Source organism: Trachypithecus francoisi, unplaced genomic scaffold (genome assembly GCF_009764315.1).
Source record: "Trachypithecus francoisi isolate TF-2019V2 unplaced genomic scaffold, Tfra_2.0 Lachesis_group12, whole genome shotgun sequence".
Lineage (NCBI taxonomy): Eukaryota > Metazoa > Chordata > Mammalia > Primates > Cercopithecidae > Trachypithecus > Trachypithecus francoisi.
Genome location: NW_022681457.1, coordinates 13,693,871 through 13,707,999, shown reverse-complemented (window position 1 = coordinate 13,707,999; position 14,129 = coordinate 13,693,871). Strand labels below are relative to the sequence as shown.

The 14,129-nt window shown below is 47.5% G+C and overlaps 1 long non-coding RNA gene across 1 annotated transcript; it reads right to left on the bottom strand.

Annotated features, from left to right (window-relative positions):
• Nucleotides 1–3,545: 3,545 nt before the first annotated feature.
• LOC117091861 lies at nt 3,546–14,051 on the bottom strand. Its single transcript, XR_004440550.1, has 3 exons — nt 13,580–14,051; nt 4,026–4,310; nt 3,546–3,694 (listed from the first exon to the last, which is right to left on the bottom strand). It is a non-coding gene; the product is annotated as an uncharacterized LOC117091861 (long non-coding RNA).
• Between the last annotated feature and the right edge of the window lie 78 nt (nt 14,052–14,129).

Genomic DNA, 14,129 nt, shown 5'->3' with positions numbered 1-14,129 from the left:
CATCACCAGAGCACTCATGGCACAGGGAAGCCATGAAAAGTTGAGTGGGAAGATGCTGCCACACAGCTCCAACATCAGATAACACCAGGCAGGCCATGATAGAAGCCCTTCAAGAGCAGTGGCTATGGGAAGACATGAAGACTTTTGCCCTCTTCAACCACCTAAGAACCCACACTGAAGAGAAATCTTTAAACACTTGGTATGAAGAAAGGCCCTCAAGAAGAAATCAAGCCTTATTTATAACCAAAAAATTCACAGTAGAGAAAACCCCCACATGTAAGGAATGTGGGATGGTCTTCGGTCACCTCTCCTGTGTGAGAAAGCAATATAAAGTTCCTGTGGGGAAAAGGCATTACAAGTGCAGTGAAAATGGGAAAGCCTTCAGCTGTAGACACCCCCTTTAAAGAAAAATCACCAGAGAATTTATGACAGAGTTATGGGCAACAAATGTGGGAAAGCCGCAGCTCCCAGAATCTTAGGCAGCACTGTATTACTGCTATTGCAGAAACCATCTGTATTAGTTACCTATTGCTGTGTAACAAATTACTCAAAATCTAGTGGCTTAAAACAATAGTTGTTATCTCACAGTCTCTATAGGTCAGGAACTTTGGTGCAGCTAGCTGACTCCTCTTCAGGGTTTCTCACAAGGCTAACATCAAGATGTCAGCTGGGGGTGTGGTCATCTGAAGGCTTGCCTGGGGAAGGCTCTGCTTCCAAGCAAACTCACGTAATTGGCAGCATTCAGTTTTTTTGTGGGCTGCTGGACTGAGGGCCTGTGTGTTGGTCTGAGACCTCCTCCAGTTCTCTGCCACATGGGCCTCTCCAAAATGGCAGCTTGTAGATCAAAGCTTGTAAGCTGATAATGCAATGGAGAATACCAACAAGTCAGTCATTTGTAATCTAATAACGGAAGTGAGATCCCATCATCTTTGCTATGTTTTATTTGTTAGAAGCAAGTCACCTGGTCCAGCCCACAGTCAAGGGGAGAGGATTACACAAAAGCATGAATACCAGAGAGCAGAGATCATTGGAAGCCATGTCAAAAACTGCCTACCACACTGTCTTATCTCTGCCACCTGGCAAGATCTCATGATGTATGTCAGTCACCCTCACTGTGCTAAGGGAAGGCAGCCTACCTTTTCCATTCTCTAGAGAGAACCACATATAGTCTGAGCCCTTTGAGTACCCTCATTTTCTTTCCCACTGATGGCTTTAGATTTTGGTATGACACAGTTCTTGCTAAGAGTTGAGCTGGTGTCTTCTGGAGCTTTCCAGAAAAGGTTTCTTGCCTGGGCATGGTGGCTCACGCCTATAATCCCAGCACTTTGGGAGGCCAGGCAGGCAGATCATGAGGTCAGGAGATTGAGACCATTCTGGCTAACATGGTGAAACCCCATCTCTACTAAAAATACAAAAAATTAGCTGGGCATGGTGGCGGGTGCCTGTAGTCCCAGCTACTTGGGAGGCTCAGCAGGAGACTGGTGTGAACCTGGGAGGCGGGATGTGCAGTGAGCCGAGATTGAGCCACTGCACTCCAGCCTGGGTGACGGAGCGAGACTCTGTCTCTAACAAAAAAAAAAAAAAAAAAAAAGAAAATGTTTATCTTTGCGAACACATTGTTTGCATCTACATATGACACTTGGGAATGATTTGTTTAGTCTCAATCACCCAGTCCTGGATCTGCCTGTCTCTCACTGAGATAATAAAGGCCTTAATGTTTAGCCACTTGCATCAGAGGTGGTGAGGTGAGTTGAAACAAGTCATCCTAATAAAAAGAACAGCTTTTGTAGGGGGCACTGAGTGTCTCAAACAGCCGCATGGGCAGGAAGAACGCTCAGTCCAGTTTTGGTTGAATTTGCCTTGTTGCCCTAAGGCCTCCTGTGAAAAAACTGACAGGCTCGGACTGAATCTTGTGCTTTGGACACCAAGGGTCACCTGTGAGCCCAGAGCTGGCTCTGAAGAATGGGATAGTTTCTTTGAGAACCTCCACAGCAAAAATTTGGTCCTCTGTTCCCAGTGCATGTCCTACTTTACTAGCTGTGTCTCCCAGTACCTGCCCATGGCTCATGACTCATGAAATATAGAACTCAGTAGGCAGGTATAACTGGTTCAGACCTGCCACGGCTATGTGGAAACTATCATTGGTACAAAAACTCTAGGTGTGCAGAAGACTGTGGTAGACAAGAGGGGACATGTCTGTTGTAAAGGCACATCAGAAACTTCCAATGACTATAAAGCCAAGTGAGATAAGGGTGTATAGAACTTCTCAGGACATGCAGACCTATGTGTCACTCATAACTGAAATTCAAATAAATGTTTTGTGGATTTCCTGTAGACTCCCTGGGCTGTTCATCTCATGGCCATCCCTGCACAGGTAGGAACCTCCAGACAGAGAAGACAGAAACCACGGTCTGGAGGGGCTTATGTGAGTAGCCAGGGTTTCTTGAGACTCACATGGCCGTGGCCTTCATCATTCCACTTCTGGTGGCCACCAAGCAGGTCTGTCCCTCTTAAGGGGTGGGGAAACAATATGGTGGAGTCAGTACAGATTTCCCATATCTCCTGCTTTTCCAAGAAGAGCCAAATATTCAGATTTTTATGTGGCATGTGATTTTATAAATGTTGAAAATCATTTCCAAAAACATTTCAATGCAAACTCAGTTCACCAAAACTATAGGTTGGCTTTAGATATTTCCCTGGGTCCTCCTGAGGCCTAGGGGAAAAAAGACCAGAAATCCTCTGACATGAGAATCTTTGGCCTGTGGTGTCCATCCATACTGTATGATGATCAGAGGCCACTGCAGCTGCCATCTCTCCCAGAAGCCCCTGAGGGGATGGACAATGATAACCACATTGTGAGCAGACGCCACAACAATTTTGCAGTTAGCAGAGTTTACAGCAGGGCTTCTCAAATACTCCCCAGCACAGTGAGGTGTCTGGGGGATCCCTACCCTGCTCGGGCCTTCCTTCCTGAGTGTAATGTCTCCAATACGGAAGACGCATGTGGGATGAGAATTAAAGGTCAGCTGAGCCACATGGGGCTCAGGCTTCTAAGCTAATAAAGTTAGGGTAGGCACATCATCAGAGCTCAGTCCTCTGTGTGAGTGGCCAGGATTAGATAAGATGGTGCTGGGCATGATGGTGGCATGCATGTTCCCAGCTACTTGGGAGACTGAGGCAGGAGGATCACTGGATCCCAGGAATTCAAGACTGCAGTGAGCTATGTTTGCACCACTGCACTCCAGCCTGAGTAACAGAATGAGACCTTGTTTCTAAGCAGGAAAAAAGTCCGGGCGCGGTAGCTCACGCCTGTAATCCCAGCACTTTGGGAGGCCGACACGGGTGGATCACCTGAGGTTGGGAGTTTGAGACCAGCCTAACATGGAGAAACCCTGTCTCTACTTTAAAAAAAAAAAAAAAAAAAAAGCCAGGCATTGTGGCACATGCCTGTAATCCCAGCTACTCAGGAGGTAGGAGAATTGCTTGAGCCTGGGAGGTGGAGGTTGTGGTGAGCTGAGATCGCGCCATTGCACTCTAGCCTGGGCAACAAGAGTGAAACTCTGTCTCAAAAAAAAAATAAAAAATAAAAATAAAAAAGGGAAAAAAAAGTTCCTAAAACATGAGTAGAGTCCTACGTGTTTCTACTGAACCTGCCTTCTGATGTCTGACTGGGTCTCAGTATACAGCAGCCAACCTGTTAGGGGAAGAGAGAGAGAGATGTTTGCCAATGACGCCAGAGTGTTCCAGGCAAAGTCCTGATGGCTCTGACCTTTGAGCTGCCCAGGTTACCAGCTTTTGTGGGATTCAGTGGTTCCATTGCTTTCAGACTATTCTCAACCCAAAAAGTAGTTGCCTTCAGCCCCTTGATGCAGTGTACTGACTACCCTGTTATTGTACACTCCACTGTATGCAATGGTAGTTCTCTTCTGGAATCTACTGGGCAGTTCCATGCCCCTGGGCCTTTGCTTGTGCCCTCCCACATCAGGGACACCCTTGAAAGGCTTCTCAACCTCTCCCAATCATACCTCCAGATCAGCTGCAATCTCTCCTCCATGTTGGTGTCAGCATCTGTTGATTGCCTCATCTCCAACTCCCAAGCTTGAGTGAACTATCTGGAACATGAGGGCTGTGAAATCTGAAGAGTAGCAGATTAAGGCCAAGGGTGCCAAAACACTCAGTAACCTTCTCTGGCTTGGCTCAACTTGGACTCCTACTGCTAATAAATTATTTGATCTGGGGCACAGACTCCCAAGTTTCAGTTGTCTCTTCTATAAATCCATGAAATCTGTCTCGTAGTGTCACCAGAATTTCTGTCAACACAGAAAGCTCTCCATCAATATGAAGCCCTTTACACCTAGAGTGGGAATCACTACATTCCCCTTGGCCACACCCACTAACCAGAGCTTCAGCCATTATACCCTGATGGCAGACAATGTTGTCCTACCACGCCATCCTCTCACCTTGGACCCCAATTTTGACATTTCCAGACTTGCCTTTTGTGAAACCCAGATCCTCTAACCCCAGCCCCAGCCTGCTTTTGGCACTCAGAGAAGTCAGCCAAGCTTCGATTGTGTGATGGGTGAGGCATGGCCTGACAACCAATGACTCAGAGCTACCAGTCTCTGGCCTCTCCAAAATGCCAAGAACTCATCTGCAGACCTTGTAACCCTCAAGGAATTACTATTCCCTCAATGGGTATGAAAATAGACACCACTGTGATTCAAGAAGGTGATCCCAGAAAGGAGCACAAGTGAAAATTTATAACCAAGACATTTCAACATGAGAGGGTGGAAATCTAGAGGTAGGGAGAGGTGAGTAAACAGTGGAAACATTAGACCCAGTTCACCTGCCTTGAAATCCCAGCTCTCTTTCTTACTAAATCCTACCTACCATGTGACCTTTGCGTTAGGCTGTTTTTGTGTTACTATAAAGAAATATCTCAGGCTGGGCACAGTGGCTCACGCCTGTAATCCCAGCACTTTGGGAAGCTGAGGCAGGCAGATCACCTGAGGTTGGGAGTTCGAGACCAGCCTGGCCAACATGGTGAAACCGCGTCTCTACTAAAAATACAAAAACTTAGCCAGGCATGGTGGCGGCGATTGTAATCCTAGTTACTCGGGAGGCTGAGGCAGGAGAAATGCTTGAACCCGGGAGGCAGAGGTTGCAGTGAGCTGAGATCACGGCATTGCACTCCAGCCTGGGCCACAAGAGCAAAATTCTGTCTCAAAAAATAAATAAAAATAAAAGAAAGAAAGAAAAGAAATATCTAAGTCTAGATAGTTTATAAAGAAAAGAGGTTTGGTCAGGTGCGATGGCTCACGCCTGTAATCCCAACACTTTGGTAGGCAAAGGCAGGAGGATCACTTGAGCCCAGCAGTTTAAGACCAGCCTGGGCAACAAAGCAAGACCCCCCCTTTTTTTTTGAGACAGAGTCTTGCTCTGTCACCCAGGCTGGAGTGAAATGGCTCCATCTTGGCTCACTGCAAGCTCCGCTTCCTGGGTTCAAGCAACTCCCCTGCCTCAGCCTCCTGAGTAGCTGGAACTACAGGCACACGCCACCATGGACGGCTAATTTTTTTGTAGTTTTAGTAAAGATAGGGTTTTGCCACGTTGGCCATGCTGGCCTGAAACTCCTGATCTCATGATCCACCTGCCTTGGCCTCCCAAAGTGGTGGGATTATAGCCATGAGCCACTGTGCCTGGCCAAATTGTTTCTAACTTTTGACTATCTCAAATGAAGCCGCTATAAACATTTGTGTACAAGTCTTTGTGTGAATGTATCCTTTGAACTATCTTGGGTAGATACCTAGAAGTGGAATTTTGGGGGTATATGGTAGGTGTATGTTTAATTGTTTTGTTTTTTTGTTTTGAGACGGGGTCTGGCTATGTTGCCCAGGCTGGACTTGAGCTCCTGGGCTCAACAGATCCTCCCGCCCAATGTAGCTGGGACTACCGGTGCACTCCACCATACCCAGCTTTTATGTTATGTTTAACATTTTAAGAACTGTCAAACTGTTTTCAAAAAAAATTACGACACTTATATTAGAACTCACTGAGAGTTCTAGTTGCTCCACATTCTTGCCATATCTTTGTATGTTTGTCTTTTTCATTTTAATAATTCTAATAAATGTGTAGTGGTATCTCATCATAGTTTAAATTTGCATTTCCTGAATGACTAGTGATATTGAACGTTTCAAGTGTTTATTTGATAACCATATATCTTCTTTCAAAGAATGTTTGTTCAGATCTTTTGCCCTTTTTTTTTTTTTTTTTTTTTGAGACAGAGTCTCGCTCTGCTGCCCAGGCTGGAGTGCAGTGGCGCGATCTCGGTTCACTGCAAGCTCTGCCTCCCGGGTTCATGCCATTCTCCTGCCTCAGCCTCCCGAGTAGCTGGGACTACAGGCGCCCGCCACTATGCCCGGCTTTTTTTTTTTTTTTTTTTTTGTATTTTTAGTAGAGACGGGGTTTCACTGTGTTAGCCAGGATGGTCTTGATCTCCTGACCTCGTGAGCCGCCCACCTCAGCCTCCCAAAGTGCTGGGATTACAGGCGTGAGCCACCGCACCCAGCCTTTTGCCCATTTTTAACTTGGGATGATTATCAACTTGTAATCGACTTGTGTAATTTATATATTTGAGATAAATGATGCCAAATACATTTAGCAAATATTTTCTCCCAACATGTGTTTTTCCTTTTCCTTTTGCTTGTTTGTTGTTGTTGTTGTTTTGTTTTGTTCTTTTGAGACTGAGGTTCACTCTTGTTGAACATATTGAGACTTCCAGTTCATGAACATGGTAAATGTCCTCATTTACTTAGGTGCTCTTCAATCAGTCTCTCTGAGTCAAGCCATTCTCCTGCCTCAGCCTACCAAGTAGCTGGGACTACAGGCGTGGTGGCAGGTGCCTGTAGTCCCAGCTACTCGGGAGACTGAGGCAGAATGATGGGAACCCAGGAGGCGGAGCTTGCAGTGAGCCAAGATCACGCCACTGCACTCCAGCCTGAGTGACAAAGCAAGACTCTGTCTCATAATAATAATAATAAAATAAATCCAGTGTTCGTTAATTTCCTATCTAGATGGTCTATCTAATGCTGAGAGTGGAGCATTAAAATTCCTATTTACTGTATCAGTCTACCTCTCTCTTTAGATAGAATATTTGCTTTATATATCTGGGTCCTCCTGTGTTGGGTACATATATATTGAGAATTATTATATCCTCCTGCTAAGTTGATCTCTTTATCATTTATAATGATGTTCACTGTCTTTTTCTTTTCTTTTTGTAGAGACAGGGGTCTCACTATGTTGCTCAGGCTGGTCTAATTCCTGGCTTCAAGTAATCTTCTCACCTAAGCCTCCAAAGTGCTGGGAATTTAGGTGTGTACCATCATACCAGGCCTCTTGAATTAAAGTAGGTTTTATCTTAGTTCCTCTCGCTCCATTTTACTCCATTTTCTATCTGCATGGAGTACTTTTTTCCATCGTGTTACTTTCGGCCTTTATGTGTCTTTATAGGTGAAATCAGGCAGGCTAATTCTTAGGCCTACAGGTGGCTTGCTCAGGTGCCAGCAGTGGCAGAGGTGGGCCAAACAGGGTCCTTGGGCCCCTAGGAAGCATGTGTGGCATGGGCAATGGCAGCACCAGTGGCGGGACAATCCTCAAGTTCCCAGGCAGCATGCACAGGCATTACCATTGTCTACAACAGGCAGGGCTGACCAGTCTCCAGAACCCCAGGTGGCAGGTATGGGAGGGTGCTGGTTGTGGCAACAGACTGGGTGGGCAAATCCTCAGGCCCCCAGGAGGAGTGCACAGATGCCAGCAGTGGAGGACAGGGAAGGGCGATCTCCAGGGCCCCAGGCAGTGCAGATACCACTCAAGCACACTGCTGGAGTCCTAGGAATCACCGGTGCTTCCCTGTCCACCACTGCTGGCATCTGTGCCAGGGAGAACCTGTCCTCAGGATGTGTGCAAGTGTGTGGTGGCTCTGATACTGGGAGGGGAGTAGCGTTGCTGTTGGTGGCAGCAGCCCCAGGCAAGCAGCTCTCAGGCTCTGGGGAGTACACACTTTGGCTCCCCTTGTCCCCGGGGCAACCTCCCAGGTGCACTACACTGCCTTGGATGTGGAACACTGTTATGTGCTGGAGTGCAGGGGACCCTATCACACTGCTGGGTCCAACCCCTGTACAGCCACTGCAGCCTTAAAGATGGATGTAGGGGGATGTCAGAGGAGCTCCAGGGTTGTGTAGGTGCAGGGTCGTTGGGTCCCAAGGTACGATACAGTCTGTTGGGGGCCTGGTCTCTCAAAATATGGCTGTGCAGCATCTGACCTTAGGTCCAGCAGTGAAAGGGGTGGGACGCAGGGGGAGGCGGGACACCACATGAGCTCCCTATATGGAATAATGTCATTATGCAAACTCTAGACAAATCCCTATGCTAGTCTCAGGGGCTGTGAAGATTAAGGAGATCTGGCCAGGTGCAGTGGCTCACACCTGTAATCCCAGCAGTTTGGGAGGCGGAGGCGGGTGGATCAATTGGGGTCAGGTGTTCGAGACCAGCCTGGCCAACATGGCGAAACCCCATCTCTACTAAAAATGCAAACATTAGCCAGGCATGGTGGTGTGCACCTGTAATCCCATCTACTTGGGAGGCTGAGGTATGAGAATTGTTTGAACCCGGGAGGCGGAAGTTGCAATGAACTGAAATCACACCACTGCACTCCAGGAAAAAAAAAAAAAAGATGAAAGGGATCTCTTGTGACTGGGATGGCTGGAGACCATGGTAGGAACTTGGACCACTGAGAATGTCTCACTTTCCCTTTCCCTGCACTGGGGAGCCTCTCCCAGCCAAGCTGGATTCTCACTTCCTCCTTCTGTGCCTCAGGTGTTTCCGGTCACTTCTCTGCCGAATTCCATTGGTTTCTCTTAGGTACTGTATTCAAAATGTGATAATCTCCTCGCTATTTCGTTGCCTCTTTGTGGAAGAGGCAATTGCCAGATGCCTCTATTCAGCCATCTTGAAGCCCCCTCTCAACTTAATTTTTAATGTGGTGTGATTTAAGGATCAAGGTTTCCATTCTGTTTTCTTTGCTTCTGTTTGAGTATGGCTATCCAATTGTTCCAGCACTGTGTGTTGAAAAGACTATACTTTCCTCCACTGAATTGCCTCTGCTGCTCTCTCTACAATCAATTGATGATCTGTGTGTGTCTATTTCTAGATTCAGTTCTACTTATTTTGTCTTTTTTTTTTTTTTTTTATACTTTAAGTTCTAGGGTACATGTGCGTAATGTGCAGGTTTGTTACATATGTATACTTGTGCCATGTTGGTGTGCTGCACCCATCAACTTGTCAGCACCCATCAACTCGTCATTTACATCAGGTTTTTTATAACTCCCTTGTCTTTTTTTTTAACTGTAGCTCTGTAGTAAGTCTTGAAATCATGCTATATAAATTATTCACTTTATTCATTTTAAAGTTGTTTGGTCCTCTGCATTTCCATGTGAATTTTAGAATTAGCAAGTATATTTCTGTTTTTAAGAAAGCCAGGCCAGGCACAGTGGCTTACACCTGTAATCCCAGCACTTTGGGAAGCCAAGGTGGGCAAATCACTTGAGGTGAGGAGTTCGAGACCAGCCTGGCCAACATGGTGAGACCCAGTGTCTACTAAAAATACAAAAATTAGCCAGGCGTGGTGGTGCGCACCTGTAGTCCCAGCTACTTGAGGGGCTGAGGCAGGTGAATTGCTTGAACCTGGGAGATGGAGGTTGCAGTGAGACAAGATTGCACCACTGCACTCTGGCTCTGGTTACAGAGTGAGTCAAAACCAAAAAAAAAAACCTAGTGACATTTTTAATGGGACAGCATTGAATCCACAAATCAACTTGGGGAGGATTAACATATTGAGGCTTCCAGTTCATGAACTTGGTAAACGTCCTCATTTACTTAGGTGTTCTTCAATCAGTCTCTCTCAGCAACGTTTTGTAGTTTTCAGTGTACAAGTCTTGCATAATTTTGTCAAATTTATTTCTAAGTATTTCATAATTTTATGCTTTTATAAATTACATTTTTAAAATTACACGGCTGGGCACAGTGGCTCACACCTGTAATCCCCCAGCACTTCATGAGGCCGAAGTGGGCAGATCACGAGGTCAGGAGTTTGAGACCAGCCTGACCAACATGGTGAAACTCCGTCTTTACTAAAAATACAAAAATTAGCCAGTATGGGGCCACACGCCTGTAATCCCAGCTACTCGGGAGGCTGAGGCAGGAGAATCACTTGAACCTGGAAGCCGAGACTGCACCACTGCACTCCAGCCTGGGCGATGGGAGACTCCGTCTCAAAAAAAAAAAAAAACTTAACAATTTGAATTGGCATCCATTCCCCTAAAAAAGCAGCACTGAGGCCGGGCACGGTGGCTCAAGCCTGTAATCCCAGCACTTTGGGAGGCTGAGACGGGCGGATCACAAGGTCAGGAGATCGAGACCATCCTGGCGAACACAGTGAAACCCGGCCTCTACTAAAAATACAAAAAACTGGCCGGGCGCGGTGGCTCAAGCCTGTAATCCCAGTACTTTGGGAGGCCGAGACGGGCGGATCACGGGGTCAGGAGATCGAGACCATCCTGGCTAACACGGTGAAACCCCGTCTCTTACTAAAAATACAAAAACTAGCCGGGCGAGGTGGCGGGCGCCTGTAGTCCCAGCTCCTCGGGAGGCTGAGGCAGGAGAATGGCGTGAACCCGGGAGGCGGAGCTTGCAGTGAGCTGAGATCCGGCCACTGCACTCCAGTCCGGGCGACAGAGCGAGACTCCGCCTCAAAAAAAAAAAAAAATACAAAAACTAGCCAGGCGAGGTGGCGGGCGCCTGTAGTCCCAGCTACTTGGGAGGCTGAGGCAGGAGAATGGCGGGAACCCGGGAGGCGGAGCTTGCAGTGAGCTGAGATCCGGCCACTGCACTCCAGCCTGGGCGACAGAGCAAGACTCCGCCTCAAAAAAAAAAAAAAAAAAAAAAAAAAGCAGCACTGAGATTTCTTTTTTTCTTTTTTTTGGAGACGGAGTCTCGCTCAGTCGCCCAGGCTGGAGTGCAGTGGCGTGATCTCAGCTCACTGCAAGCTCCACCTCCCAGGTTCACGCCATTCTCCTGCCTCAGCCTCCCAAGTAGCTGGGACTACAGGTGCCCGCCACCACACCTAGCTAATATTTTGCATTTTTAGTAGAGACGGGGTTTCACCGTGTTAGCCAGGATGGTCTTGATCTCCTGACCTCATGATCCGCCAGCCTCGGCCTCCCAAAGTGCTGGGATAACAGGCGTGAGCCACCGCGCCAGGCCAGCACTGAGATTTCTATAGGCAGCAAGGTGATCAATATCCTATCCAGCAGCCAGTCTGAGTGCACAGGTCGGGGAAGTGGGGAAAAATGGAAAATGAAGGTAATTCCTCCTTCAATGGATTTTTGTGAAGCTGAGGGAAGAGGCAGATGGAACTCTACTCCAGAGCAGGTTGAAGACGTTGAAATCAGCAAGAGGCACTGAAATCAGCACTTCCCCACAAGACAGGCCCATCATTGCCATGGCAGTTTGCCAGTGCCTTGGCAACACACGGAAGTTACCACCCATTTTCTAGCACATTCTGAATAACATTTAGCATCTCACATGTCTTTAAAAGTGGGTATATAGGCTGGGCGTGGTGGCTTACTCCTGTAATCCCAGCACTTTGGGAGCCTGAGGTGGGCAGATCACAAGGTCAGGATTTCGAGACCAGCCTGGCCAGCATGGTGAAACCCTGTCTCTACTAAAAATACCAAAATTAGCCAGGCACAGTGGTGGGTGCCTATCATCCTAGCTACTTGGGAGGCTGAGGTAGGAGAATCACTTGACCCCAGGAGGCAGAGGTTGCAGTGTGCTGAGATCGCGCCACTGCACTCCAGCCTGGGCAACAGAGCGAGACTTCATCTCCAAAAAAAAAAAAAAAAAAAGCCAGGCGTGGTGGCTCACGCCTGTAATCCCAGCACTTTGGGAGGCCGAGGCAGGCGGATCACGAGGTCAGGAGATCGAGACTATCCTGGCTAACATGGTGAAACCCCGTCTCTACTAAAAATACAAAAAGTTAGCCAGGTGTTGTGGCGGGTGCCTGTAGTCCCAGCTACTCGGGAGGCTGAGGCAGGAGAATGGCGTGAACCTGGGAGGCGGAGCTTGCAGTGAGCCGAGATCACGCCACTGCACTCCAGCCTGGGCGACAGAGCGAAACTCCGTCTCAAAAAAAAAAAAAAAAAAAAATTGGGTATAAGCCAGGAACAGTGTCACACCTGTAAACCCAGCACTTTGGGAGTCTGAGGCTGGAAGATCACTTGAGCCCAAGAGTTCAAGATCAGCCTGGGCACATGGCAAAACCTTATCTCTTTTTTTTTTTTTTTTTTTTTTTTGAGACGGAGTCTCGCTCTGTCCCCCAGGCTGGAGTGCAGCTTATCTCTTAAAAAAAAAAAAACAAAAAAACAAAGAGATGGGGTCTTGCGGTGTTGCCCAGGCTGGTCATGAACTTCTCGGCTCAAGCGATCCTCCCACCTCAGTCTCCCAGAGTGCTGGCATTACAGGCATAAGCCACCAATCCTGACCCCCTGCCAAAAAAAATTTTTTTTTTGAGACAGAGTCTTGCTCTGTCGGCCAGGCTGGAGTGCAGTGATGCAATGTTGGCTCACTGCAACCTCTGCCTCCCAGGTTCAAGCAATTCTCCTGCCTCAGCCTCCCAAGTAGCTGGGATTACAGGTGCCCACCACCACGCCCTGTTACTTTTTTTTGTATTTTTAGTAGAGAAGGGGTTTCACCATGTTGGCCAGGCTGGTTTTGATCTCCTGACCTAAAGTGATCCGCCCACCTTGGCCTCCCAAAGTGCTAGGATTACATGTGTGGGCCACCATGCCCAGCCTAAAATGATCTTTTTTTCTAATTAGCTGGGTATGGTGGCATGTACCTGTAGTCTCTGCTACTCAGGAGGCTGAGGTAGAAGGATCACTTGAGTCCCACGAGTCAAGGGTGCAGTGAGCCGTGATCACACCACTGCACTCCAGCCTGCATGACAGAGCAAGACTCGGAAAAGGCCCCATAAACCCCAAGATCTGGATCCATTCTTTGGTTACTCCACCTGTCTCCCTTGAGCCCTAGAGGGAGAGCCCTGACACTATGACAGCAAAAACTTGACAGTGGAAAAGGCCACAGCATCCAGAGACACCAGGAGTACTGGCCACGTCAGAAAAGGCACATCCCACGACTACAGAATCCTTCAGTCTCAGGATAATGGCCATGAGAAGAGAACAGCCCAGAGAGGATATGGGAATCCAGAAAGTCTGTAGATTATTTGCTGACAGTGAGCTTGCTACAAATAACAGGTCTGCAATTGCTGAGAAGTTCTGGTGCCCTCACCCCATGAAACCTCAGTTGCTGGAACATTTGTGGACGCGTCTTTAGAACTGGCTCAAGCCTTCGTTTACCAGACACTTCAGTCCATACAGCTTCACTATTTCTGTGCCCACTTACTATACTCAGATTACTGTACCCAGCAGGCCCCTAAGGGTTTTACAGTCAGTCTAGAACTTACCTCTATGTTCCAGATTTTGGAGAATATGGCTTCTGAGCTGAAAATGGAAATAGCTCCTTCTGACTAATGCTGGAAGTTCTGGAACATTCCCTGGGAACAAAGAACGCAACTTTTTCTGTCCATAAACATACAGAAGATCTCTCACCAACTATTCCCTTCCTCAAGGTGAGCTCTGGACCCACAAAAAAAGCCTGACATCCAGGCTACAAGTCTTTCCCTGGAGGACTCAGGGGCCAAAACAAATTAGGCCAAACTTGATTAGAGCTATTTTCTGTCATCCTGCCATCCCCACTGAGGCGGAAAAAACTCAAGAGACCACCCCCACAAAAGCCATTCCCTCAACTTATGGTGATAGTGCCTGATTCTAGTCTCAATCTCTCCAAGCACAGGGATCAGAATCTCAATTTTTTTTTTTTTTTTTTTTTGAGATGGCGTCTCACTCTGTCACCCAGGCTGGAGTGCAGTGGTGCGATCTTGGCTCACTGCAAGCTCCACCTCCAGGGTTCACACCATTCTCCTGCCTTAGCCTCTCGAGTAGCTGGGACTACAG